At 40.0% G+C, this 27,581-nt stretch overlaps 1 protein-coding gene across 10 annotated transcripts in view; it reads left to right on the plus strand.

The window, feature by feature from the left end:
- The window catches only part of PLCB4 (phospholipase C beta 4), a 206,016-nt gene that overhangs the window by 28,208 nt on the left and 150,227 nt on the right, over nucleotides 1–27,581 (plus strand). The window contains exon 3 of one of the 10 annotated variants that reach the window (XM_063331249.1): nucleotides 25,055–25,169. The exons of the other annotated variants lie outside the window; for them this stretch is intronic. The gene's annotated coding sequence lies outside the window, so the exon portion shown is untranslated. The remainder of the gene's footprint in view (nucleotides 1–25,054; nucleotides 25,170–27,581) is intronic. 10 annotated transcript variants of the gene reach the window in all.

A 27,581-nucleotide genomic window follows, 5' to 3' on the forward strand; every position in this document is an offset into this window, starting at 1 on the left:
CTTTAATACCTGACTTATAGTGAGAGAAGTTTTGGATTCAGGTGAATCAGAACTTGAGTTTCCTGAATCTGAAGCTGGTACCCGTTTTTTCCTTTAAAAAAAGCACTTCTGCCTGCCTTAACTCCAAAGGATTCATATAAGACATTGGCATGGTGTTTGGCTGTGGCTGTGTTGGAATTAGGCAAGGTGAAATCTTTAATTAGACATAGTGTCTTTTATCAGACCCAATAATACAGTTGTATCCTGTGGGGGGAAGAACAGAAGAACATTTGTGCGTACAAGCCTGTCTGCAAGTCATCTGGGTCTGTCTGCCTGAAAACTAGTTGGCTTTTTTCTATTTCTTTTGTGGTATTGCCTTTTTTTTTTTTTTTTAAAGAAGTAGGTAAGCACTTAGCAAGATATTCTGAAAAGCCTAAAATATAAACTTCTGTAAGTGTTTTTAAAATTATTTCTTTTGGTTTAATTGTCCTTTTCCTACCTGTCTTAATCTGTTGCCTGAACTCTATAGAATTTATTTTTTATTTTGTGAATTGTGTATATACACATTTGGTGAATTTGTGAGTTTACCCTTTTAAAATGTTAAACAGTTGAGGCAGTTTCCAGTCGTATATTTTTAAGGAAATGGAAAGCTTTCTTCTCTTCATCATTGATATATCAGCATGGAGCGTTTCGTGTGGTCACCAAAAAATTTGTGATTAGATTTGTCATTATTAATATTCTACTTTTCTGTGTTAATCTACAGGTGCTGTGAAAGTGTAGTAAAATATTTTAACATGCACTTTAATGTCCGTTTCATCTTAGAATCATAGAATCTTGTGAAGGTTTGCAAATCGGCAAGAGCATAAATAGGTTCAGACCCTAAGAACTTACTTCAAAAATTATTACGAGCAAAGCAAAGACATGACAGCAAATGCCTTTTAAATATGAGGTAATATAGCTAAAGCAACACTGGACAGAATGGCTAATCCGTGCGAGCTGGATCCTATTCTGTGACATGGGAGCACATGGTTGGGTCCTGAGTATTTCTTCATGGAGTTTTTTTTTTTTACTCCCTAGTACAATTTTGCAGCCTGTCTGTTCGTCCACTGGGATCCAGGGAGAGCTTTAAAAAGCCGGGGCAGCCTGTGAAGAGATTGAATTCACCCTGTCTCCTAAGACTGCATTTTCTGGAAGGCTTCCCTGTTCCTGTAGGGTATGGTTTCGCTGCTGTAAAAGCTGCTTTGCAAACGAGATGTCCTGCTCCAGCACGCCTGATGCACGCGTGTAGAGCTGGGCACACTGGCTAGCTGAGGGCGTACTGGTGGGAAGGAGGTTGTCTTGTCCTCTGTCACGTTAGCGTGTTCAGGAATTTTGGCTGGCTGTACCCTCTCTCTCCCTTCTTTTCTTGGTGGTGCGGGTTAGCTACTGAACCTTGGCAGCAGGTGACAGAAGAGCAGGAAACGATGCTGTCGAATCTGCTACCTGTTGTACTTGTGACCTCAGCAGAATAGACCGGAGTCAATATTATAAAACTAAAACACACACTCTGTTTGACAGTTTATTGTTTGTCCTTTTAGCCTTTTTTTTTTTTTTTTTTAAGACTTGTGCCCAGAACACATGGGGTTTGTTTCTGTATTTGAGTATTTTTGCTGGCATTTGATGTGACTTGACATAAACAACATGAACTTGAGTCGCGTGGTTAAATGTTAAAACAGTTCCACATGCGTTGGTTTACTGCCAGGAAAAGGTGAACGTTCAGCATAAATGCTGTAATTAAACACTAATCAAACATTTATTATTGTTGAGTGAATGACCTGACAAGGATGCAGTTCAGCTAAAATGTACAGGTTATATTTAATGGAAGTAAAAAGCTTTATTAATATTTGAAGAATGGCTTTAATTAGCCTGACTGTTGGTAGGTGTGTTCATGTTCTCAATGTACATCCGGTATAACCTTTTTCACCAACTTATAATTGGCAGTTTCCCATAGGAAATAATCATTATTGGTATTATAAAAGCACTTTGTATCTATCACATTTGGGAAATGAAAGTTTTGCAAAGGTCAGAATAAAGTGTGCCCCCAATTATGCTAATAACTCATACCACAAATGATCCACTGGAAGGTTTAATAGCTTGGTAGTCCTCTTTAGATTTTCTTAGAACGGGAAGAATTAATATTAGATTTTGACACTTTACAGAAAGGTGAAAAAAGAAATCTTCCTTCTCCCTGGCTTTTTAACTTTGTACCTGAATTCTCTTAGTGACTTGAGGATCCTGAAATGTCGGTTTGGTGGTGGGTTTTTTTTTTGTTTGGTTGGTTGGTTGTTTTTTGGGGTTTTTTAATAATTCTTTTTAAAAGCATTTTGTTCCACTTACTTTACTGTGAGGCCAGTATATTTTTCAAGGAGCCCCGGATTGCAAAAGTCACCAGGTTTTGCCCTTTGGGAATGTCTATGCATTTTATTTGGAATTTGACAGTATAATCTAATAGACTTTGATCCTTTTGCTAAATGGAATGTGTTGAAGTTATTTAAAATAATACCATGTTTAAAAATATATTGAAAGCTATTTAAAAAACCCCAAACCCTAGAATTTTAAAGGAAACTAAATTTTAATTTTGCTTTTTACCTGTCAAATAAAATTTCCCTTGTTTTCTGAGGGCTCTTGCACATCTGCACCGCACTCCAAAGGTTCAAGTAAGTAAACCACCCAGAACTTTTGCGAACATCAGAACAAATCTTCAGAATATAATTACTTAGAAGTTATTTGATATTGGATTTTCTCCGTTACGTCCACTAGACAGATTTCCTTTGAACCAGAAGGTCTGTGTTATTTGAAATGACTCTTGCTTTTTGTAATTCTGAGGTTAAAACATTAGTAAAAGGCTAGATGGAATAATTTACTCCTGAGACTGATTATCCTAATATATCCACAGTTACTGTGCATCTACTGAGTTGTTAAAGAACCCATTAAGAGGGCAGTCTAAGAGCTAACATTTGCAGATGTCTCCAAATTGAATTATAAATGTCTCTGGTAAACAAAATGTTTGCTGCCCTGTGTCGGTTCCACTTAGAGGTCTGGCTGTATCGGGTATGTGCGTTTTGTGACATAGTTTGGAAAGATAGAAAAGGCAATGAAATAAATAGCTCTGATTTACTCTTTTTTTTTTAAGTTTAGAGACGTTTTTAATTATACATGTTTTAGTTTAAAATGTTCTCTTCCCCCCCCCCCCCAGTGAAGTGTTTTCTGTAAGCTTTACTTCAACAGAGATGCAGATGGTTTATTAGTCTCTTTAGATGAGCTGTAAATGAGGAATATTGACATGCATGGAAATTGAAATAGAGGGTTGTTAGAAATTTGCATACACTAATTTTATGAGCTGCATTAGGAAAGCTGCTGGCTTCTGCTTTACTGAAGGTATTGTTTTGCGTCATGCAGTCGTTAGGATGATAGCAAGACTACCTTCATAAAATGTCTGTTATAAGTGCCTTCCTTGATACCAATTTTTCCAAAAGCAGTGCTAGCAAGGCCTTTCTCATGCAAACATGTCCCTCTGAACTGCGTTCTGGTGCAATTCACCGCACTTGTAAATAAAGAGCAGGATGGGAGCAAGCTGTTGGTAGGCTTGAACTTGAATCTTGATTATGTCCTCCTGTAAATATTTTTCTGGTTTGGCATTTCTTTATTTTTTCATTGTCAGTTGTGATACACGCTTAATACTAAGTGCAGAGACCCTTAGTCTCTGCGTGCTGTTTATACTTCAGTTCTCTCCATAGGCAAATTACTCTTCTTCAGTATAAACAGCTCTGCTCTCTGAGGGGATATTATTAACTCCAGTCAGGCCAGTCCCGTTTTTACCTAGAAGATTCTTTCTATGCAAATACGCATAATCCTTTGTGGAAGAAATAAAGGCAAATTTGTCAAATTAGTCTGGGTAAAACGCGTACACGCGTGATTCAATAAAGGATTCTGTTTTCTGTAGCCTACCTACAGACGGCGTTGTACAGTCTAAAGCAAATTTTCTAAAACAAATCTGAAATTTTGAATATCAGGCACACCACAGAAGGTAAAGTTAGGTTTATTTAAATAAATATTTAAATAACCTATATAAATAACCGTATTTAATAAACCTAAGTAGGTTTATTTAGCCTATGTAATGAAATACATGGCAGTATTTACAACTGGTTAGAAGCAGGACTCCGTACTTGAGTACTGTTTCACGAAACTTTCAGAACGGTGCGGATTTCATTTCATAGCTATGTGGACAATTAAATCCTCTGCAATTCTTCTGACTGTCCTAATTATTTTTTTTCACGTGAAGCTTGCTAATGCAGGTCTCATCGCTGCTCACTCTGCCACCGAGTCAGGTACGTCTCTTGATGGTACTTGTGCTTTTAGACCAATGGGGACAAAGTGATCCAGTTTTTCCTTCCTTCCAGGTGCAATTATGGGTCTCAATATAATAAAAATAAAATGATTTAATATCTGCAGAGGTTCATATGGCATATTTTCCATTTATTTTAAGTTTGGAAGCTAAAATATCTTAATTGATAATCCCATAAGGCTTATTTTTTCATGAGCGCTCTTTTCTCTCTGCGGTTCTGTATTTTCAGGGTATTGCAAGTTCTGTAAATTTAGCTATCAGACTATTGTAATTTAAGGCCAAATCCTTCTCATAGTTGAAAGAAAAAATCCAATGGTTTTACTGGAGTAGAATCAGATTTAAGGGGCAGAGCCTGAATAGTCTTTAATTGTTCTAATCCTGGGACAGCTTTCCAGCCGGGATGCTTCACAGGCACTGTAACGTTTTTGTATTGGTTGAATCTCCCCTGATGTGAAATATAAAGATGATTTGTTATTCATGATTTTGCTGTATAGCCTGCTCAAATCAGCAGGATCAGTTTTTCTAGTTGCATTAAGAGGCTTTAAGAGAGAAACTATATAGATTTTTGTCGTGGTGGTTTGGTTGTGGGTTTTTTTTGGTTTTGTTTTGTGGTTGGTTTTTTTGGGGGTGGGAGGGTGCGTTGACTCTTCTCTCTCATGTTTTACTTCGGTTTTTTTAAATTTGGTTGGCAAACTGTTGATATGATGGGGTCTTTCCACAAAGTCGTGCAGCTCCAGATGGTGTAGTCTGCACAGCTTTTTGTTAGCATCAGTGTTTTGGTGGTTGTTTTACTTAAGCACCAAAATAAAGTGTTTCTTGTTCTCCTGTACCCGTGTCCGTGTAAGCATGTTCCTCTCATACTGATGTGCTGTTGCTCTCGTCTTGTGGTCCCCTGACAATCTGTCATCTGACGGGTCCAGTGGAGACAGCATCGATCTGTGATGCAGGAGTAGGTCAGTTTTGCTCAGTGATTTTGGGTTGCTCATATCACTTTCTTACACCATTTTTCCACCTCTTAAGAACTCTTCAAAGAAATGTGCCCCTCCATCTGTCAGCAGAGCAGTGAAGTTAGGATCTCTGCTGGAACCGTGATGTACTTTCACGTTCTGAGTATTTCTTGTTGCAGGAACCATCCTGTTTGAAGTATTCTTGCTGTCAGCTTTTCTGTTTGCATCGCAGTTGCATGAAGATGAAAAGAAAGCTAGGAAAACAGAGCGTCGGAAGAGTATTCCCGTGCGATGATGTGTCAGTCACAGTCATGATTCTTATTCGCTGAACAATTAGTTCAATTTTTAGGCAGGCAAGAGCTGATGTTCTCATTTCAGTTGTTGTACTGAGCAGTTTCAAAAAGTGTCCAAGTTTTATTTATTGATCAGCAAGCAAATATGAAAAGAAAAAATATGCCTGAACGCAGTCGTTGGCACAAGAGTAATGGGGCAAGGGTTTGTGCGAATTTTAACACTCCAAATTAATATTTCTGTTCCTTAGAAGATGTGAAGAAATGTATCTCAGGGTCTTATTCTGAATTTAGTATGATTGCGGCTAGTCTCGCTGGTATTTTCTCCATATGGTTTGTATGATAAGAAGTACTTACAGTAAGCTCTTGTTTAAAAGAACCCTGGGTCTACCCTGTAATAGAGAACGTTCAATATTGAGGATGCTGTATCAGGCCCTTTCATTCAGCGGAGGCTTGTGGAGAATGAGATTCTGTTGCTTTCCATGCATCTGCAGAAGGATAAAGAGAAGTTCCTTCCCTATGGCTTCTCTAGTGAATTCTAATACAAAGGCTAAGCAGGTTAGAAGTTTCTACATGCTGTCAAACTAAGCAAATGATGTGGCCACTTTTTTTCCCTATTCTGCTGTTACTGAGACCTTATTCATGGTGAGGAAGTGAATACCATATTTATTTGCTACTGTGGCAACGTATGAAAATCCTGATTTTCTTAATATGACTGGGAACATTGCTCTTCTAGTTTGGGATGCCGGGATTTCACCAGCTGTGCTTGTCTTAGGCATACTGGGTGCAGAAATCAAAACTAATTTAAAGCTAATTCAAGGTTATCATTAGGCTAGCGTTACTGGAACTAGTTCCCAGCCTTGTCATGGATAATGTGCTTTTCAACATGAATGGATTCTTCTCTCTTGGTTTTACTGACCCCGTGTAATTCCACTGCTGCTACGTAAATGGTTGTTCAGCCCTTTCTCAGCACAGTGCTTTCCCATAGTGTATGTCAAGTGTATGAATTTGCATTCTGTCTGCAGAATTATGGGAAAAACAGCTCCCTGGGGTTCAGTGAATTAAAGTGGTGTTGCAGAATTGCTGAGTAACAGGGTAGAGCAGTACATAGTAAACATTTGTTGGAGTTGATGGGATAGATGCATTGGACCACAGTAGTCACTGTTCGGAGGTAAATTAAAGGAAAGCAAAACATAGAATTCCTTCAAAAGTCCAAAGCATCACATGTGTTTCATTCTGGTTTTGTTTCTGAAGACATAAAAAACTATGTACCACACGCAGAAAAGTAGCAATGAAACAGGATTTGTTTCCCAGTGCCAGCTAAATGGTGTAAAAGGGATACCCATGTATCGTGTGACTCCTGATTTTTATTTTTGTGCTGATATTAAACATACAAATGGTTTTAATGTTCAGTCTAAAAAGTGACATGTACTATTTTGTACAAACAGTGGAGGGAAATATCACTGTTTTAATTTTATTTTTGCTAATGATTAATCTCTTTTGAAAAGAACTCTACAGGACGCATCAATGCTCAAACGGAGAGTTTTTTAGTCTCTGAGTGAGTAGTCTGAAGTCCAGCTGCTGTCTTGCAGGTAAAACCATATATGTTTGATTATGACAGGTAAGGCCTGAAAATGAAACTCAAGCATCCTCATTGATAGGAGGAATAAATGCTGCTCTGCAAAGACACTCCATAGGTATGTCATATGAGGAAAGTTGTTAAATGAGGAAAACACTATATATGTGTACTATATATAGTATATATTAGTTCTCTTTTGTCTGTGCACAACTTCTGCAGGCTTTTGGAGGCACTAATTAAGGAGAATTTGGGGAACCAGGAAGCGTAGTGCTGAGTACTTGAAAGCAAAAACATGTGGAAATCGTAACTAAAGATATTTGTAAAGAATAACAGTGATGCCCTGTTGGACAAGAGGACCTTTCTTAGGGAGGTGGTGTTGAAGAGCGGGGAGTTACGTGAGGAGAAGCAAGCCCAGTGGCATGGGTAACTCGCTGAGTGAAGAGGTTATTGCGAGTCTAGCTGAGCGGTGCTGAGGGTAGAGGGCAGCGTGTGATACTTCAGTCTTCCGCTTCACTGGCGGTGGAGGCCAGGTGATTGAGCAGGAGGCAGGAATTGTCTTAAAAATATGTCTGTTCTTTGGTCCCCAGGTGTTCCCCGTGATACACTCTGCGTTTGTGACCGATGATCTCTCTTTCTGAAGCCTTACAGCATCCCATGTGTGCTTTTGTGTGAGGATAGGGGCCCTGGGGATTATTGTGGTCCTCTTACCATCTCCTTTGCTCTTCCTTATACTCTTTGCTGACAGACGCAAGCACCGGGGGAAAAATATGTCAGCTGTTTCTTCTTTCCTCAGTTTCCTCTTTCTTCTACAGCAGCAGCAAAGAATAGGATGGGGTCTCTTCACAGAGGCTCCTCAGATACTGTGGGGCTGAAGGGTGTTTAGTGATCAAAGAGGAAAAGCTGAAAAGTTATTCCAAATAATCTTTGGCTAATATGCAAGTGAAATGTACTGCGAGCTTAGCTAACAGAAGGAGCTGTAGCGGGTCAATTGGTAGCATAAAGGGAGTTTGAATAAGTGGCTGTTTCTACAGTATTTCAGTAGTTTCAAGGCATGTATTCTGAAGAGCTTAATTTGGCATCACTTAAAGTATCCCCTCATTATACAGAAGACAAAAGCCTCTTGGAGGCTGCCATAAGGTTTGTTGTACAAATTTAGAAAGAAAAGTGAATTAGTCTGACATTATAAAAACCAGCTTTGTGTCCTGTAAGCTATTTCCTATTTGGTGTGTATGGAAAATTCTCACTCGGTGGAAGGTAAGGTCAATTTAAACACAGCCCACTTCCAAATAATTTAATATTGATACGGTGTTTAATTCTGTACTAAACAATAAACAGGGACAGTCCTTTTGTGTTTACATGGAGATTTAGAAATAATTATGTCGCCCTTCATTCTTCTAGGTTTTATTAGAAAAGACATTGAAGACAAATAGAACAGTGACAAAGCTAATAATAGGTCTTTTATGGAATGCAACTTTTTTTTCTATTTTGCCAAACTAGAGCGTTTTTACATCCTTGTGCTTTTAGGTTGTCTCTTTTGTAAAAGGGGAAAAAGGGAGATACAAAGATATGATTCAGATTTCATTTCAGCTGTCTTGATTCAGAGCTGCTTGTTGTTTTCTGTGAGCTCCGTGTAAAGTTGTTGTTATTTTCATTTCTATTTTTATTTTTAGAATTGAAGTAAACTGCTGCTTCTGCTTTCTTGTGTATGTTTCTAGATATTTCATACACGAGTATTTGTCTTTAAAATTACTTAGGCAAAGTACTTCCAAGTGCAGGATGGCAGCTCTTACCTTCAAAGCCCCTACAGTGCACCTGGCCCAATAGGAACGTGTAGCTGTGTATGAATAATTGAATGTCAGCAATTAGAACCATTATTAAAATAGGAAGCTACTGCGACTGTATTTTCTGCTCATTGTCTCTGTTCTATCTGTTCCTCCTATAAGCGGTGTGCTTGGCTGACAACTTAAAGCTAAATATTTCTTGCTCCTCTTTGGTGTGTTACGTTTTGTCTCCCGCAGCAGTGGCATTCCATGAAGGATAATTGCCATAGGTAGAAATAGCCTGCAGCAGTGCTGTGTTGCTCTTGTCACCAAACCCTCTGGCTTTGCAGAAGTGGGAATGGCAAAACATTTGTATTCCTCAAGCGCAGTGGGGAGATGCTCCGCAGGGTGATGGTTCTTCCCCAGGACACGCACGCCCCATCTCTTCACTCTTGGCTTCTATCGTAGGTGCTGCTGGGGTGCAGCATTGGGAAGGGGCTGAGGCTTCTGCACGGGATCTGCGTGGGAAATTCCGGCTCGGAGCAGAGACTGGCGAGGAACTGGGCACCAGATAGGGTGCAGAGCCTCTGTGCTGCGGGAAAGCATGGAGGGACCATTCTCACAGGGTGGGTTTGGGGCAGTTCTGAGCCGGGACAGGGACTGAGGCAATATTGCCTCTAGGTATTTCTGCTGCTGGCCCTCCATGGGAGATGGAGAAGACAGTGGAAGAGCATGAGCTGGGCTGTTCGAGACTGTGTTTAGTGGTCCTTCTCAACTCCCCCAACAACTGCCTGACAGCTTCCCTAAATTTGGATGGATTTTACCCATAGTGAAATGGCATAACTACCAGTTCATCCATCCCCAGTCCCTGCAGCTGTTTGGAAATCCTTGCAATCGGCAGCTTGATCGCCACTGCAGTATGGTTCTGGATTTCCTTCCTCTCCTCCTCTAATGAAGGAGGGATTCACCTTTTCAAATATAGAGCAGTAACCTTCTTCTCCCTCCTCCCACTTCTCTCAATTATCAGGTGTGCACTATATCTAGGAATCTAATTTTAAATTAACTTGTCACCCTACATCCCATCTGTAGGGGTTTACAATTTTAAAGCAATTGCCTTTGAGGTGACTTTATATACTGTTCCATTAATGTATACATATCAATTCTAGGGCACCTACAGACTACAGAATAAAATTCCCTCTTGACCAAGTGATCTTCAGGGAAAAGAAGTAGTTTGCATTTGATTTGCTGTAGAATCTCATTCTGTGGTATGTCAAAATCTAACATTGAGTGGGGCTGTTGAATGACTTATAATAATTGTATTAATACAAGACATTTTAGCGCAGTTTTGGTCTAAATACCAAATATCAGATGGATTTTCTTTCTCAGTTGTGTTCTATCATCCGTGGATATTTTAGTACAATGTAGGAGAGAGTGAAACTATTCTTGCCTGAATTTGTGAATATTTGCATGACCGCCCAAGGTATTGACTTGCCCTTGCAAGCATTTTTGCGTTAATTTTATTAAAGAATTACGTAAATAAAATGATGGGAGCTTAGATTGTATTTGAGACTGTTAAATCCCTCGATTTTGCTGTTGTATATCACGCTGTTATTACTGACATGATACAGACGTGTGATGCTGCTGTGCTTGCGCTGTCTCAACAGTCACCCTTAGGCCAGCCGTGTAACGCGTAGTTTGTACTTCATTCTTTATCCTGAGGTAAACAGCATTAGGGTCATGATACAGAAGAGTAATTTTCCTTTGGAAAAGAGAATTTTGTTTCCCTTTCATGCCCCTACAGTTGTATTCTTGCCAGACAAGATGAAGTGATTTTGGTTGTGACATAACTGATAGTTTCTTTTAAAGGAAAAGAGTCTCGCGCTTCTGTGACAGAAGAACTGAGACATGAATAACTCGAATACCAAAAATCGGCAGGTCTCTGCCCCTTTCCCATTAGCCTGCAGGCATCTAACTCTGCCAGGCTCCCTTTTGAAGAAAAGGCAAGTTAACACTGAAAAGGGGCACTTGGAAACCGCAGCCTGGGAGTCAGGAGCAGCAGCAGAGGCAAAGAGAAGGTGCTTGTGGGGGAAAGGCAGGGAAGAGATGAAAGGTTTGGCAGAGCTGTAGTGTAGAGGCAAGCGAGGATGGCAGCTGTGTCGAATACCTGGATTAGCGAGTTGACTAAATTTTTAAAGAGCTCCTAAGTGCAAGATTTTATTGTTCCATTAAGAAAACAAAACAAAAAACTGGAACTGGCTATTCTAAAAGCACTTCAGCAGATGCTAAGCAAATCTTGTATTGGCAATTTAAAAATTGAGTAGGCCGTTGGTCTCGCTTAGTTTGTGCGTACTAGTTTGCATGTTTTATATATAGTACAACTGGGGATGCATAAAAAATACAATTATCTTTTGGAACTTTAGGTGGTCAGTTCAGAGTGACAGCAAATGAACCAATTGATTAATAAACCAAAACGCAATCTGTATATTTGGGTACCAAGAAGACTGGGGATCGCTTACTCCAAAAGAGCAACAAGGAGCTGTGTGCTTAGGATTGCAGGTAGGCCACTAATTTGAACATAATTTTCAGGATTTTATTACGCAGGCCTTATTTTCAAAGACAGATATGCACAAATGCTATTATTTTTGGTTCAAAGGTAGTCAAAGTAGAGTGAAATGATCGATTGCTGTCTCTGAAGAGAGTGAAGTATTCTAACGAGAGAGTGTGCCCCTACCGGAGGTCTCGCAGGCAGACAGATGTCCAACCATGCAGTATACCCGGAGGCAAATTGCAGAATGAAGTCAGGGAGGCCGTTTAGCTCAGTGACAGTGGAATATTTTCCACAGCTGTGCCTTAATAGCTCCCGTGTAGACCTGGATTTATTTTGTGAAGGGGTAAAAAGACAGTCACATGGTAGCGAAAAGGAACGTAATTCTGGCTGTGGAAATAAAGCTGAGTCATTTTAAGATTCTCAATACTTTTTTCTCTCTCCTTTTTTAATTTTTTTTTTTAAATTTCAATATATAAATCCAAATATTTTTTCAGCGAACGGCTAATTCTTCTTGCAGCGTGTACCACACAGCTCTGTGTAGTCGCCTGTACAAGGGCAGGTGGGTGGAGATCTGGTAAAACTTTGGACCACAGTTCAGCTCTCCGCCTTGCCGTTCCCTGCGTGACTAGCGTGTTCTGCAGTCACTAAGACTCTCTCTAAAAGTCCTTTCTTACGCTGTTTCTTTGCTTATGGCTTAAGGAAAGTAAAATCTCGAAGCACACAGATGTGCTTCAGATTAATACTGTGTGCATAGTAAAGGCTAGACAGTGAAACAGAAGCCTTACATTCTTGATATTTACTTATTTTTAAGTAAACGCATCTATTGGACTGACGTTAACCTCTGTGCTGCATGTATACAATCAAAAATGCCAACTCTCAAAGACGCAAGTGTCCATAATACTTTTTTTTTTTAAAAAAGAAAAGTCTCCAGAGTATATGCTGATGGAATTTTTTTTAGTCTTTAATGTCAGTCTGTTTCAAAAACATTCTTTAACAATGAAGCACGTGCTGTACATAGGAAAAAAGGGTCTAAAAATAAATAAATAAATATCTTGGTTTGATTTCTTTGCCCCACCACCCAAAGTTAGACAAGTAGTATGTTACCCTGCTGGATTACAAATGCTTAATGCCAGGAGGGAGAAGAGAAAGTACAACAATTTTTATATCCATCTGTCTGTATCTTACCCGTAAATATGCATCTATTTGTATGTATATGTATAACTATAAATAACACTTATAACCAAAATATTTATAAAATAGAAATATAAACCCCCTCTACACTATGTGTAAAGAGATGTAAAATATATATATGTTTTACAGATGAGGGTTATATATAGTTACATGCATGCTTACGTAGAGAACAGAACAACAAAAAATCCGAAAACAAACCCCAAAATAAAACTGAGCATAAGTAGTTGTTCAGTTTTAGTCTGAGAATGTCATGAAAATAATTCCAAAGGTTATTTTTGGTAGTTTCAAGATCAAGTTCTCCGTGGCTGCTCAGGGGCTGAGGTGAGCTCTCAGCTGTGGCTTCTTCCGAATCCAGCCCCTCTGGGACCTGGAAGATCTGCCTGTCCCAGCCTGAATGGGGCTACTGGAAGCACTTTGTGGCTGCTGGAGGACACCGAGCTTGTCTGCTTCCATGGAAAGTTGTCAGGCACATGAAAACTGTGCTTGAGGGAAAACTTCTGGACATTGACTGTTTTCTATAAAACACTTTGATTTTTCAGGAATTGTCCCATGTCATTGGAAGAGTGGGCTGGGCAGTGCATTCTGCATTTGTAGTCCATGGCAACCGTTTGTAGTCTCGCTGGCTGGTTTGGCGAAGTGAGATGTGACCTGGGGAGGGTTTTCCTCAGCTGCTGGAAAACCACAAAACCTAGAAAGCCAAGAATGTTTCAGACCAAACTGTTGAAACATTTAGATTTCTCCTCAGGAACATTTGTCCAGTCACGAGTCACCTTTGAACTGGCCCATTTCAACTTTCCCCTTTACATTTATCAGAAGGTGACCACAAAATAAATAATGTGTTTTTACATTCTTTCCCTGGTTTGTTTACTTTGTGCATTAGACAGTGCTCTGTAAATTATAGTTCCGATTTTTCTCTCGAATAGTCATTCATGCGTGTTACCGTTTCACTTGTGCTGGAGATCTATTTAAATGTTACCCAGTCCTCAGAGAGAGGGAAGAAAAATATTTAAAAAAAAAATAGGAAAATGAAATAGTAAAATGGAAGAAATTGTTGGGGGGAACTAGGGAGAGCACAGTAAAATAGAGTTGCTTGGCTTTGTTTTGTTAACGTACTTGTTTTCAGATTGGTACTATTATTGTTTCTGATGTTTTGCTCGTGTCGCTCACAGCTTCGTTAAAAAATAATCATGAAAACAATATTTATTTTTTTCCTGTGTCTAAATGTTAGGAAAATAATTCATTTATTTGTTGAAGTAGCAGTTTGGTTGGGAGTTGAAGACTTCTGTTTTTGGGGGGTGAGGTTAATTAAATTGACTATTAGAATCACGATGCCCTGCTATCTTAACGTGGTTCATTTTTTGTGTCCTATTTTAAGAGCCTTCATTTCTTCCTATTCTTTCCCTTCCTATTCTATTAGCATATGAAAACGGAAAAGCAATTGAACCGAACTGAGTTTATCTGTGAATACCTCTTGGTTTGGCTAGCAAATTGAAAGCAAAAGGCCAGGATGGAAGAGTGTCATCCGGGGGTAAGGCGAGACATTTGGTTTATAAAGGTGGGTCTCCCCAGAGGCTGGGAGATTGCTTGGGCTGGGGGCGAGCAGCCAGGAATGCTGCCTGTTCTGCGCGGCTGAGCCATGGTGCACCTCTTGGTCCCAGCATAAAGCTTCAAACTTGTGCTGCGTTGTAGCTGGAGGATAGGATCTGTCTGTACAAGGTACACCTGTACGTGCCCTAAGCACTTCTTTCATTTTTCTTTATTGCAAGCGTAGGTTAAACTGATGTAAAGAAGAGAAAGGAGGTATGGAAGGGAGGAAGATGTTTTGAATCGCTAGTGACCACAAAACGGCTTCCTCCTGGGGCAGCCATGCGGCTATCTGTAAGGAATAGCTTGTTTTGGTTTTTTCACTGTTCAAGTGAAATATAATTCAGGCTTTAAAGGATGGGGGTTTTTTTTGTGACCTGCAACATTTTGTGCTATAAAACTAAAGATGAATCTTGTTTTATTATGTTTTCTCTTTCCATATTAGTAGTTTAAGTTTTGGAAAGTGGGAGGGCATGGAAGTTTGCCAGTACTAATGAGGCAGAGTTTTCTTATTTTAGTTTGGGAACTTAGCAAAGGCAATTCATGGAAAAATTGTGTTTTCTAAGTATGAATAGCGGCCGTTCTGCATTATTTAGATAGTGGTTCATAATGTGCCGCTGAAGTAAGTGCTCAAATAATAGAAATATCAGTAACTTTATGGAGGAAAAATGTTACTTGCAAACATATTTTAAGTTTTCATTTTCATACAACTTCATAGGTCTCTGAGACTTGCTTAATATGTATTGGACAAGAAAACAAAGTTTAAATTACATTCGTTTGTTTGCTTTAATTATAATTTGAGATTTGCCTAAGACTTCTTTGTACTAAATTGTTTCTCTTAGGTCAGCTCTTCATCCTTCTTGAGTAAAAAAAGTAGTAATGTACACATTAAACATCTGCTGTCAATTTAGGGGTTAAGAACTTTTGCTTCTTTGAAACTCTGATTGTATTACAGCACAAATACTTTATGAATATTTATTAAGGTATTGTGGGTTTTTTGTTTTGGTGTGGGTTTTTTCGTTTGTGGTTTGTTGTAGGTTTTTTTATTGGTTGGGGGCTTTTGGGTTTTTTTTTTTGGTTTTGGGGGTTTTTTTTGTTTTGTTCTTTAGGAGGAGGAAGCTCTGTGCAAGGCGCAGGCAAGTTTGCTTTTGGTTAATCAAACTGTCGGTGGTGTCAGGACAGCAGCTGTGCAATAGGACCAGCAGAAGGCATTTTTGAAATATTTTCCTCAAGAATCTCGGTACTGTGAAAAGGAAGATTATTTCAGCTGTTTTGTACGTGATTAATGAGAGGAATACTTAAGGAAATACCGTGTGACCAGCCAGGTAGTAGCATGAACACACTGTACCGTTCCCTTTTTTTTTATTATTTAATATAGTTGCAAGTCCACAGTTATTTGCACTGGACTGCTGTCATTCTAAAATAGATCACTTCTTACACCTAAACTACTTCACATAATTTCTAGGATCAAATCGCAAAGCTTGATGTAATGCAAAATTACAGCCTTCTTGGTTTAAAAGAACAAAAAAAGTATTTGCATAATAAGCACTATGTTCTGTGTTATTTAATATCTGTACTTTTTTTCCCCATAAAACCCCAAAAGTTAGCCCATATCTTCAGATACCAGTAACTTCCATAAAATTTCTGGTTTTCATCACACATGCATCTGTTCCTTCCCTTTTTCATACTTATCAGGGAAAATACTTATTCTAAATGTGCTCTCATATAATTATTTTTTTGCGGTGTTCACTGGATAACAACAGCTGCCAATGTTCTGATCACTTACAATCATAAAATGTTCCACATGAGTTAATTTCTGTCGTTAACTTCCATGGTGATTTAGAAGTAGTTGTAAGGCCTTACGCTGTTTGCTGGGTTTGTTTTCATTTGACTTCAGAAATTGTCGTTTCGTCCCTAGTACTTTTGGTTAAGAATAGCACATCGGGCCAGCGGTGAACAGAGTCATTACTGCTTGAAAAAGCCTTGCTCCTGCGCTCTCCTGAGCCTTCTGTATTTCTCTGCCCGCGTTTTCATACCGAGTCTTTAGAAAAAAAGCTGTGAGAGATGCCAAACCTTTTGTCCTGAGAAACATCCTCAAGCACGCATTGCTACGCTGATTACATTTCGTAGTGTATTGGCCTTCTGGTAAAATGCAACATTTCTAATGATTTTATAATTTATTAAATTGGGGGAATGAGGTGAATTTTCGATAGAATACGTTAATTAAACACGCATTAAAAAAACTTCACAACACTTTTTTGGGGGCAGAGGAAGTTCAGAAGTTATTTCACTGCATAAAGTAAATTTACAACGCAGTGGATATTTCCAGATGTTTTAAGAATTCCTTTCAGTTAAAGTAGCGTAATCCAAACTGAGATCTCCACGATTTTAAAACCCAAAGTATCCCTGAAGAGACAGGAGCTGTGAGAGAGAAATGGGAGAGAAAACATGTGCAGGAGAAGGCATAAAATTAGAGGTTAGATGGGGCATGAGTTAAGTGGAAAGTATTTAATTGCTGTACAGAAGAAGGGGCACATAAATGACAATTTTTACACGCACAGAGAAGTGTAGATACAGCATTAGGAGATAACGTTTTCTAGCTCTACAGGTAGGATTTATCTCGCCTAGCTTTGCCCGCCTAAAGCTAGGCATCTATTTAGGCTGTTGAATTGGCTCCTTCTAAAGTCACAGGAGAGAATATGGAACCTTTGGGGGAATGATTAATTTGTCTTGTTTTAGAGAGATATCCTAGGATGATGTGACTTGTCTTCTGGAGGTGTCCAACATTTTGCATCGATGAGAGACAGCTAGAGAGGTAACTTCGCTTGGGCACAGAGCTCTTAGGCTCCTGAGGTAGGAGAGAGATTTCAGCTGTGTTAAAGTCATATTCCAGCTTCTCATTTTCTCTGTAAAGCTCTTCAGTTAAGGTGGTTTGTAGGCCTTCATTTTTACAATTACCACATATACTGTTGTCCAAGGTTTACACAGAATAATTTTTTTCTTCCTGTTATTGTTTTAGTTCAAGTAGTTGCTTTCATAATTGTCATGTGCTAAAAAAAAATACTCCATTTTGAAGTGGTGCAGTGTATAATCTGTAACTGAATTTTGTTCAACATTATCGCATAAATTAACACTTTGTGGTTTGTGTAGGAAATAGGAGGCATTTGTTTTAATTTTAGAATCGTTGAAAAAGGCTGCATTTGTTTTTCTCCAAACAAGCAGATAAAACCTTAACTGAAAACTAAACTAAAGGTACATAATAACACAGGATTGTTCCCTAATGATGGTATCTGCAAAAACATCGATTTGGTCTTTATCCTCACACATCAAAATATCATCTGAAACTGTTCACTTGCCCATGGCCTGCATAAATATTGTAACAGTAAAGGGGGAAGAGATCTCTCAGTCATGTTCTTCATAATGGATTAAGAATTTGATCTCGCTTTTTTGATGAGAAAGGTCATGATTACTCACTGTTGAACAGAAAGTCATTCTAAAGGTTACAGACCAACAACCAATTTCCCAACACAATAGTCTCTTTGGCCTTTATATAGTTTGTAATCATGCATTGCTTATTGACCTTTGCAGATTAAATTATTTTTTTTAAGCCTCAAAAATTAATACCTTCTTTTTATTATATAAAACTTTCATAGTGGTAGACGGCACAAATGTTGTATCTCTCACACCCCTCTGCCCCTGAAGGAAGCTTTCTTTTCAGGGGGCTGATCAGCTGAAAAGTCAGCTAGTCAGCTCTCAGTTCATTGTGGTGCATCTGCTGAAGCCTTTCTCTCAGCCTCGAGCAGCAGTAGGAACTGGCGGTGAGGGGGGCTCAGTTCTGCTCCACTCTTGAGTGCTAGATTGTGGTGAGACTACACGGCCCCTTCATTTCCTTCCCATCTGCTTCACCCTCCTGTGGCCTGCCCTGCCTTGTCTCCCCTGTTTAGGGTGCCACAGTAGAACTGGGAACAGAAAAGGGAAGGCTGTCTTCTTTCAGTTGATGATTATTGTCTTCCCTTCTCCTAGTTTGCACCACGGTGAAGAGCCTGGTCCACCCCCTTGATAACATCATCATAGGTATTAGTGGAGCAGCTGTTGGGTGTCCTCTAAAGCCATCCTTTCTCCAGGGTAGTCAAGCCCTGATCCTACAGTCTCTCCTTGCAGAGCAAGTACTCTAGGCCCTGGTGGTCTTGTGGCCTCTGGTGGACTTGCATCAGTTTGTCAAAGTCTTTCTTGTATTAGGGATCCCAAAACTGGATGCTATTACAGGTGTGGTCTAAGAAGTGCTGAGTAGAAGTGGATAATCACCTCCCTTGACCTCTTAGCTGTGCCCAAGATGCTGTTGACACTCTCTGCTGCCAGGGCATGTTGCTGACCTGTCCTCTGCTCGCTCTTTGCTGCCAGGACCCCCAGATCTCTTCTGCAGAGCTGCTGAGCCCAGCCACCTAGTTGTTTACCCAGCTAATCGTCCACCTCTCCAGAACATAACATCCCAACTGGAATATAAGGAGTAGGCCAACCTGTTCATTAGCTAATAAATTTTTCTTTGTTTTCTCATACTAGCATTACATTTGTGCAAGCCTTCTTGTCTAACAGTGCAACCTCGTTCTTGGTTATTCATCAATACATTATAAATGGCTGAAGTAAACCCAAGTTACAGGTGATTTATCATAGAATCATAGAATGGTCTGGGTTGGAAGAGACCTTAAAGGTCATCTAGTTCCCAACTCCCATGCCCTGGGAAGGGACACCTCCCATAGACCACGTTGCTCAAAGCCCCATCCAGCCTGGCCTTGAACACTTCCAGGGATGGGGCATCCACAGCTTCTCTGGGCAGCTTGTTCCAGTGTCTTACCACCCTCTGAGCAAAGAACTTCTTCCTCATATCTAACCTAAATCTACCCTCTCTGTTTAAAATCATTACTCCTTGTCCTATGGGTACACTCCCTGATAGAGTCTCTCCCTATCTTTTCTGTAGGCCCCCTTTGGGTACTGGAAGGGGCTCTAAGGTCTCCCTGGAGCCTTCTCTTCTCCAAGCTAAACAAGCCCAACTCGCTCAACCTGTCCTCATAGGAGAGTTGCTCCAGCAGGTCCATGTCTTTCCTGTGCTGAGGACTCCAAAGCTGGATGCAGTACTCCAGGTGGGGTCTCACCAGAGCGGAACAGAGGGGCAGAATCATCTCCCTCAACCTGCTGGCCACACTTTTTTTGATGCAGCCCAGCATGTGGTTGGCTTTCTGGGCTGCAAGCGTGCATTGCCAGCTCATGTTGAGCTTCTCATCCACAAACATCCCCAAGTCCTTCTCCTCAGGGCTGCTTTCAGTCCATTCTCTGCCCAGCCTTTATTTGCACTTGGGATTGCCCAGCCCAGGTGGAGACCTTGCACTTGGAGTTGTTGAAATTCATGAGGTTTGCACAGGTCCACCTCTCAAGCCTGCCGGGGTCCCTCTGGATGGCATCCCTTCCCTCCAGCGTGTTACCTGTTGATATTCATACAGCCTCCTGATTACTATGAGAATATGGTACATGTGTGTATGTCCTTGCCATGCCTATATCCACGGCCTGCTGCAGAGACAGGATCTTCTCTCGCTCCTCTGGCAAAGACAGTTCAACAGCCTTGCTTTTCAGCGAGGAGCTTAGTCTCAGTGTATTCTGGTCATCATATTCCTGTGCAAGAGCAGAGTGAAATCGATAAGGAATCCTTATCAATTTTGATGATTCTCACTGGTTTCTTAAAAGCAATTTTAAAAATAACTAGCCTTTCTTTTTTTTTTGTATCTGAGACTTGAAGTGGAAAAGTAGTTGTTTGCATATTGATAGGGTGCAGCATCTAACTATAAACACACATGGAAAGGAATGAATTGCTGATGATCACAGCTAGCATTTTTAGTTGTATTTTTGAGTTGAAGGCAGACTATGCTCATAACAAAAAATCTGGAAGTTCACTTTCTCATGAAATAAAATACTGAATAATAAGATCAGCTGGTTTGTTTTTTTTTTTTAGTCTAAAATCCTCATTTGGTTTTTTGAAACTTGAGAGACACTACCAGAACTGGGAGAATTTATTAAATAGAGCATTCTGTACTGAGGTTTTTAGCTGCAGTGCGTTTGGAGTGAATATTAATTTTCTAATCCATGCTATATCACACTTATCTGTGTAACTAAGTAGAGCAGTACCTGAATCATATGAAGGATTCAATCTGTAACGGTTTTGGGCAGGATTCCCTCGTCTGGCCCCACATTTGAGCTGTGGAGAAGCAGTACTTGAGATGTTCAAGTTGCATAAAGAGCTGAGAGGATGCAGAACTGCGCTGCAGAGGTGTAGCGGAGCCCTGGGTGCCTGGGTTGAATGATGAGCATGTTCTGCTGCAGTCCTGTCTCAAAGGGGAGCAAGGTCTCTTCATGTAAGGATGGCCTTGATACCTTCAACATCCATACTGGTATAATCTAGAAGGGAATATCTAGAGATTGTTAGATGACATAATTACAGTAGCTCAGAATAAAGCCATTGTTTTGTAAAATCAGAGTAAGAAAGAGCTGTATCAGTTTCATGTAAAAATACAGTCCCAAAGGTTGATCAGAGGTCCTGTGGGAGCAGCCCCACCTCTTTCCCGTCTATTACCAGAAGCCTTTTTATGGAGGGGAAAGATGGCAGCCCCAAAAGAAAAGAGCTTGTTGTACAACCACCTGTACCTTCTGCACATAGTTGTCTTTCCTGTTACCTTAAAACTGTTAACCACTTCCTTCTAGAGGCCAAAACGTTTTTAGTGCTCTACTTGTATTTACAGATCTTCACTAATTCTATTTCTTAGGCGGGGGCTTTGTCGGGAGTGTTGAAAGCTCTTAAAATCTTGTCCAGTGCTTAATATGAGAATATTCCTTTTAGACTGATTGCGGCATTTAGATAAGGAGAATTTACCTGTGTGGGAAGGTCAAATAGGTTCCTTTGTAACGGAGCCTGAGGCTTAATTTAACTAATTTGCACAATCTTTTGTATGTTTGTATGTAATGGCACCACAGGTTTTACATACATAACGTGGTTTGGCTTTGTTAGTTGGGGTTGACTGCTAAGGGCCGTAAGTTACAAATATCAACATTATGGATGATACTAACACATAAATAAATGCCTTACAGCTGAGGAAGTTGAAGTCCTTTGCGAGCAATAATTAATTAAACCTTAAAAGAGTGCCATGAGATGGCATTATCCCGTTTTACAGATGGTAGAACACAAAGGCTAAGTGTACTGTTCAAGGATAGGTAGCCAGGCATTGTCAGATCAGAGATTAAAACCCAGACCTCCTTTTTATAGGATCATGTTCTAATTCACTTTGTGTTTCTACTGCTTTGAAATTTGCTGGTGCTCGCTCTGTAAGGCAACTTTTTCATCTCATTTGATCTTTGTTGTATGAGACGATCCTTGGGGAAAAACAGGGCATTCCACCAGCCTGCTTGTATTGTAAGTCTCCAAAAGGGAGTAGGTAATAACTTCTGTCCTTTTGGTACTGTCCAGGCTAACTCAAGATGTAAGCACATACATTTCTTTCAGAACACGTTATTTTATATTAATACTTTGCCAGTAGATACTAAGAACAGGTTTATACTGCTGTGGTTTCCTTAGCATAGCCAGTATGGAGATGGGGGGAGTGGGTATTGCTGATACTCACGTAGAGATAGCACTGACAGGGGAAGAAGGGAAGAGAAGGAGTTTGGGGCATTTCAAGAGCTGGTCACGTAAGTGTTGTTTTAAGGAATCTTGCTGCTTAAAACTAGTCTTCATGGTTACATAAAGAGTTTCTACTCTTTGAGGTTGAATGATGTCAAAGACTTTATCTCTGCTTTGGCACGTGGTATCACACAGCAGCTGAGGCTCTTCGGCTTGTGAGATTTTTTTTCCAAGTGAAGAGGGAGCACATGTTCCAGTAGGAATTTCAACATTGGCGTGTGTTTCCTCTGGGGGTGATGGGGATGTCATGTTGTGTCCGGAAGGCAATCTGGAATGCTGCCCTCATTGAGTTTCTTTGCAAGTCACAGTGAATGAAATCATCTGCCTTCTGTCAAAGGATTTTAGGGGAAGGAAGAAGATTTTTTTCAGTAACAAAGTACTGTGTAGTAAACTCATTGACAAAATCCTCGTTTGGTCTCGTGCTTGTTTTAGAAGCCTTTTTAAAAACCTCGTCTCTGAAGTAGCCTGTGATAGGTTAAAGTGTACTTCCAGTATCCTCCTAACATAGCTGAGTTTGCTGACAGCCTTTAGTTCAGTGCATCTACAAAACCTAAATAATATCACACTTGAGAATTCCACCAGGTGTGATAAGCAAATAGGGTCATCATTTCACTTGGAAATAAAAGAAATCTGGCAAGTTTCCTTAAGCATTTGACTTTGATTGGAAATAACCTGAGGACTGGCGAAGCTGGTGTTTTCTGTTTTGTTGTAATTTATTACATTTTGTTTTACTTTTATACACATCAGTTTTTGCAGAGCGTCTCAGTGAGGTGAACTGGAAAACAGCTGTAGTGACAGACGTGACAAAAGCTTTCGTACGGCTGTACGCAGTGTTTGAGAGGCCAAGCACACAAACACAAGATGCGTAGTCCGCACCCAGAAATGTGTGGAACTACAGTGGGTCACAACTTCTTTTCTCGTCGGGAAAAAAGATTGGGTGAGAGTATCGGTATGATGATGACAGCCCAAAAACTGAATCACTGAAGAGAATGGAGGTCAGGCAAAATTTAATGTAATCAAATGCATGTTTTCCGTAAAAAATCTCAGTTTTGAGTGGAAAACTTTAAACTAGCCCTATTAGTAATCTGGGTCAAAGTAAAAGACAATTAGGTGAGGAAGAAACTGTTTGAAGAGGAAGCGAATTTAGTTCAGGCTTGGTGCTGGCTACTGGCTTTCATCGATTTATTACCATTTCAAGGTAATGTCACTGTTGCTGTGAAGAGGTGAGAAAGGTGAGTGGCAAAGAAAGAAAGTGCATCAGAGAGTGTATGATAATCGAATGCTAAGGCATGACATGGACAGATAATGAGGGAACAATGACTTACCTGAGAGGTGTGACAGCTTGCTGGTAGGAACAGGGATGTAACCGTGTTTGCTTGCTCTGCCATGGAAAATTAAGGGAAGTGGCTCATATTCGCCCTTGCTTTAGGAGTGTTGGTCCCTGCCCTCTTCTGTTACAGAACAGAAGTTAATGGCGGTGGGGAATGAGAACTTCTGCTGCTGGCTGGTTGGGGATCCTGATGGTCCTAACTGCCTGTTGCCTGTCCTGGCTCATTTCAGAAGCTTGACATTGTATCCTTCCCCCTGACTCAAAGCTGGGTTCTCCCTCCTTATGTGCCGTGAACGGGTTTATGGTTAGGGGGTCTTGGCTGTACAGAATGAGTGCCTCTGCTGGAAACTGGAGCTCAGGGGGAAGCCAGCAAAAGCTATTTGTTGTGAAGCTTAGGTATAACCTTACAGTAGGAGGGATAAGCGCTGGGGATAAGCAATAGTTCACCCTCCAAAGCCGCTAATGAATGCACAAATGCACACTAGGACTCCCTGTAGCATTACACGTGCAATTCAGGCTCTGTAAAATGTAACTGCTTGCCGTGATTCCCTAGACAAGAAAACTTTCCTGTCTGGGACTCTCTGGCTTTTGCTTAACTGCCTGTTAAATAACTTTGCTACTTTTAAAAGTCTATTATTTTTTTCCTTTTGTGATACTATATGATAACTAAAACCAAGAATTATCCTTGCATTCCTGCTGAGATGACTTAGCATCAGAATCATAAGCTAATTCTTGTATGACTCAGGCTTTACGGCTTGAGACATTAGTCAAAAGCTCTTAAAACTTGAACTCTTCCCTCTTAAATAATTGGTGAGATTATGAGAAATCTCGGTTCCTGGTTAAACGAGTCCTGTATTTTCAGAACCATTCAGTATCTAGCAGCTCTTGGTACAGACAATCAAATTATTGAACGGTGTTGCAGTCATTTTAATAATTGAGTCATGTAGTTGCCAGCATTCCATAAGAGGTATTTAGTTCTCAGGCTATTAAGAGGCAATGCCGGGAAATGAAACCAGCCTTCCCTTTTTTGTTGTGTAGAATACTTTTTGAAAACAGTATATGCAACACTTTTTGCTTTTTAGCTTAAATGTATATGTTATGAAAGGTAAATAGAATTATCTGTTGCTGTTTTACCTTCTAAAGCCAATGGTTTCTTCGTGGTTTTGCACTTCATTGCTAAAATACATTTTTTTATTGAATAAAACGAGCAGTTGAGTGGATTGAGTGATAAACATTTTTTTTATATATCTGAAGAAAAATGATTTATCCCTGATGATGCATGCGCATTAGACAATACACAGGATGAACGCTTTATTTGATTACATGTTCAAAATATGGATAGATTCTAAAACTTCAGAGATTTTTTTTTTTTAGCCTCATTACGCTACAGCTTAAATGCGTGATGTTTTCTGCAGTGTGATCAGCGTATTGGAAATTGTGATGACTTGCATGTGGCAGAAGGAGTAACCTGAGTTCAGAGAACCCGCTGGACTATCTGCCTACCATCACCTAACATGATCAGGAGTAGGCATAACCCGTTGTCTGTTGAGATACGTCTGCAAACCCCAATGTACAACTTGAATTAGTTATGAAGACCTGAGGAAAAACACTGTTATTGCAATAATTACAAATGAAGAGAAACCATGAAACTATCATGAAGCTTGAAATCCCCTGTAAAAACAACACACACACCCCAAATCCTAAAACTCTTCACTGAGCTAATTTTTTTTTTTTTTTTCCAGTTTTCTCTTACATTCTTTCATGGTTAGAAAGCAGGAGGAGAGGTTCCTCTCAAGGCGTTGCTCTTACAGCTGCGACCGACACCCAGTTCTGCAAAACCGGGCGTTTGTCCTTCAGGTAGGCACAGTGGGGAATTCTGCTGCTTTTTCCCTGGCACTCTCCAGACTGACTTGTGATTTCAGCCTCTGCTAAAATCTGTGGCAAAATGCCAGCCTAGTTTCAGTAACACCAGGAATTCAAAAGCCATTGTTTTCCAGCCCTGATACTCCTTCTTTTCATTGGGTTTAATGAAGTGTTTCTTTAGCCGTGGAGAGCTGCGCTGAAATGTCAGTGATATCCATTACTTGTGCCCTTATGTTATTCAGAAGGACTGATTTGTAGCAGCGTGAGCTGTATTAATAATTTCTATGGATGTGCGTGTAAAGTTTGTGAAAGATCAGATGGGTTGTTAGTTAACGTGAGGTTTTCTGGTTTTTTCCATTAGTGAAGGGTGGTATATTTAGATCTCTTTATATGGAAATGCATCCATGTTCTATTTACAGATGTCCAATAAAGATTCATAATATGAAGAGAAAATTGGGTTCCGAGTAGCCAGAAAGATTTAATTAAAAAACACTATATAAAATTAACACAGCCTATCTTCAGCTTCCTTGCGATCTGAATAGCTATAAACAAGGGGGCTCTGGCTCGTTTTGCAAGTGGATTCAGGGAATTAGTGTGTTCTGTGTGTTTTCCAAGTATCGACTGATTTGGTTTGGATTATGTGTCCATATAATCTGATGAGAGCTGTTCCCTGAGGGCCGTAAGACTGGATTTATTTGGTTTTTAACCTGCCAGTGCCCTTTGGGGCCAAACATGCACTTATATATTCCTAGCATTGCTCTAAGTGCAGCAGCAAACTCCCGTTTTCACGCTATTGGTATGTGAAAGTACTGGGGTGACCACATTTTTATTTGGTTTTAGTTAGGGCCAGGTCTTCACTTTCCCTGTCAGGGTTTTCACCAATGGGACCTGTGTGAGAAACATTTTAACTCAGTTTTATCAGGTTTTTTTTCATTCAAGGGGTTTTTTCTTTTTTTTTTTTTTTTTTTTTTTTTTTTTCCCCTGGTGTTGCTGGCTCTGCCCACAGTCACAACTTCCAAATGCTATTTGCAAGGCTGTTTTTTTCCCTGAAAGCTTTTATTGCTTTGTTCACATTTAAAAACTGCGTGTCATTCTGTTTGACAACTCTTTAGTCTCTGCATGTCACCAAGTACTGTTTGAATGGTAAATGATGGTTCCAAATGCGAGAGTTTCAAATTAATGAATAGTGTGAAGCAGCAGAATGATTTCTAATAAGAATGAAAGTGTATCTTGTATTGTCAGGGAGTGATTAAATATGCAGCCTAAACTGTGACCAAACGTGAAAGGAAGAGGAATAATTTGTTAGTGGTCCGTTCCCTGTTCAAAAATGAAACTTATCTCAGCCTAATGAATGACTAATATCTTGGATACACCAACTTCACTAGCTTTACCTCACTGAAAAGCATGGATTACTCATTATTTGCTTTGGTTTAGGTAACGTTTAAAGCGGGTTGAATATATGCTGACAGTGTGAAATTGATTTTCACCTCCACCCTCACCCCCCCCGAAGCTGAGCTGTCAGTCAGGTTCTGTGGGAAATGCCAACTTTTCAGGAGAGCGGAAAAATATCTCAGGTTTGCTGTCACCAGAACCTGCTCTCCTGAGAACGTGTTGGCAAGCACGAAGTGCTCTGGGTTGTTCTGTGCTGTGCGTGCTGATCACGCCTGGGAAGTGGGGAGTTTTGAGGTGTCTTGAGTGGATCTGGTTCTAGTTATGGGTGCACAGTGTGTATTCATCAAATATCCCGTTAGACACGTTGATACAAATCCATGTGGGAAGCTGAATATACTTTAGATAGCAACTAAAGAATCGGGCATCTTTGGCCTTAGCATTTCTGTTGGTTTATGGGATAGAACTTTTCTTTTACAACTTCGTCATCTCGCCAACTCAGCTCACTTTTGTGTTACAGCTATTGTAAATCCTTTCAAATTGAATTATCGTCTTGATTTTAAACAAATGAAAGCACGTTTTAGTGTTTGTGATTTGGTGAAGCAGGTGATTGGCAGCAAGAAACGGAAGTTTTGGACTTAAGTTAGAGGAAGTTGGCAGACAGTGTGCTCCATTGCAGAACCAAAGGCTGCACTAGAGGTAAATATCCATAGAAAAATGTAAATTGATTGTTTGCTATTCTTCCATTACATCAGTAAAGATTTAATCAGCTTCAGATGAGATTTTTATCCGTTGTAGTTTTATAGTAGTGGTTTAAGTAATCAGGCGGGGCTGAAAATGAGATTTTAAACCTTTGATGCTATAAGATATCCCAGCCTTCCAGGCACAACATCTAATTATACCAGCCAGAGTTTGCTTTAGCTTTAATGAACAGTTGTGTCTGTGTAGACCAGTTCAGATTAAAGAAGAGAGATTCACACAGCTGCCCCAAACTCAGAGCGTATCTTCCATGGAAAA

The sequence above is a fragment of the Chroicocephalus ridibundus genome, chromosome 3, assembly GCF_963924245.1.
Source record: "Chroicocephalus ridibundus chromosome 3, bChrRid1.1, whole genome shotgun sequence".
NCBI lineage: Eukaryota > Metazoa > Chordata > Aves > Charadriiformes > Laridae > Chroicocephalus > Chroicocephalus ridibundus.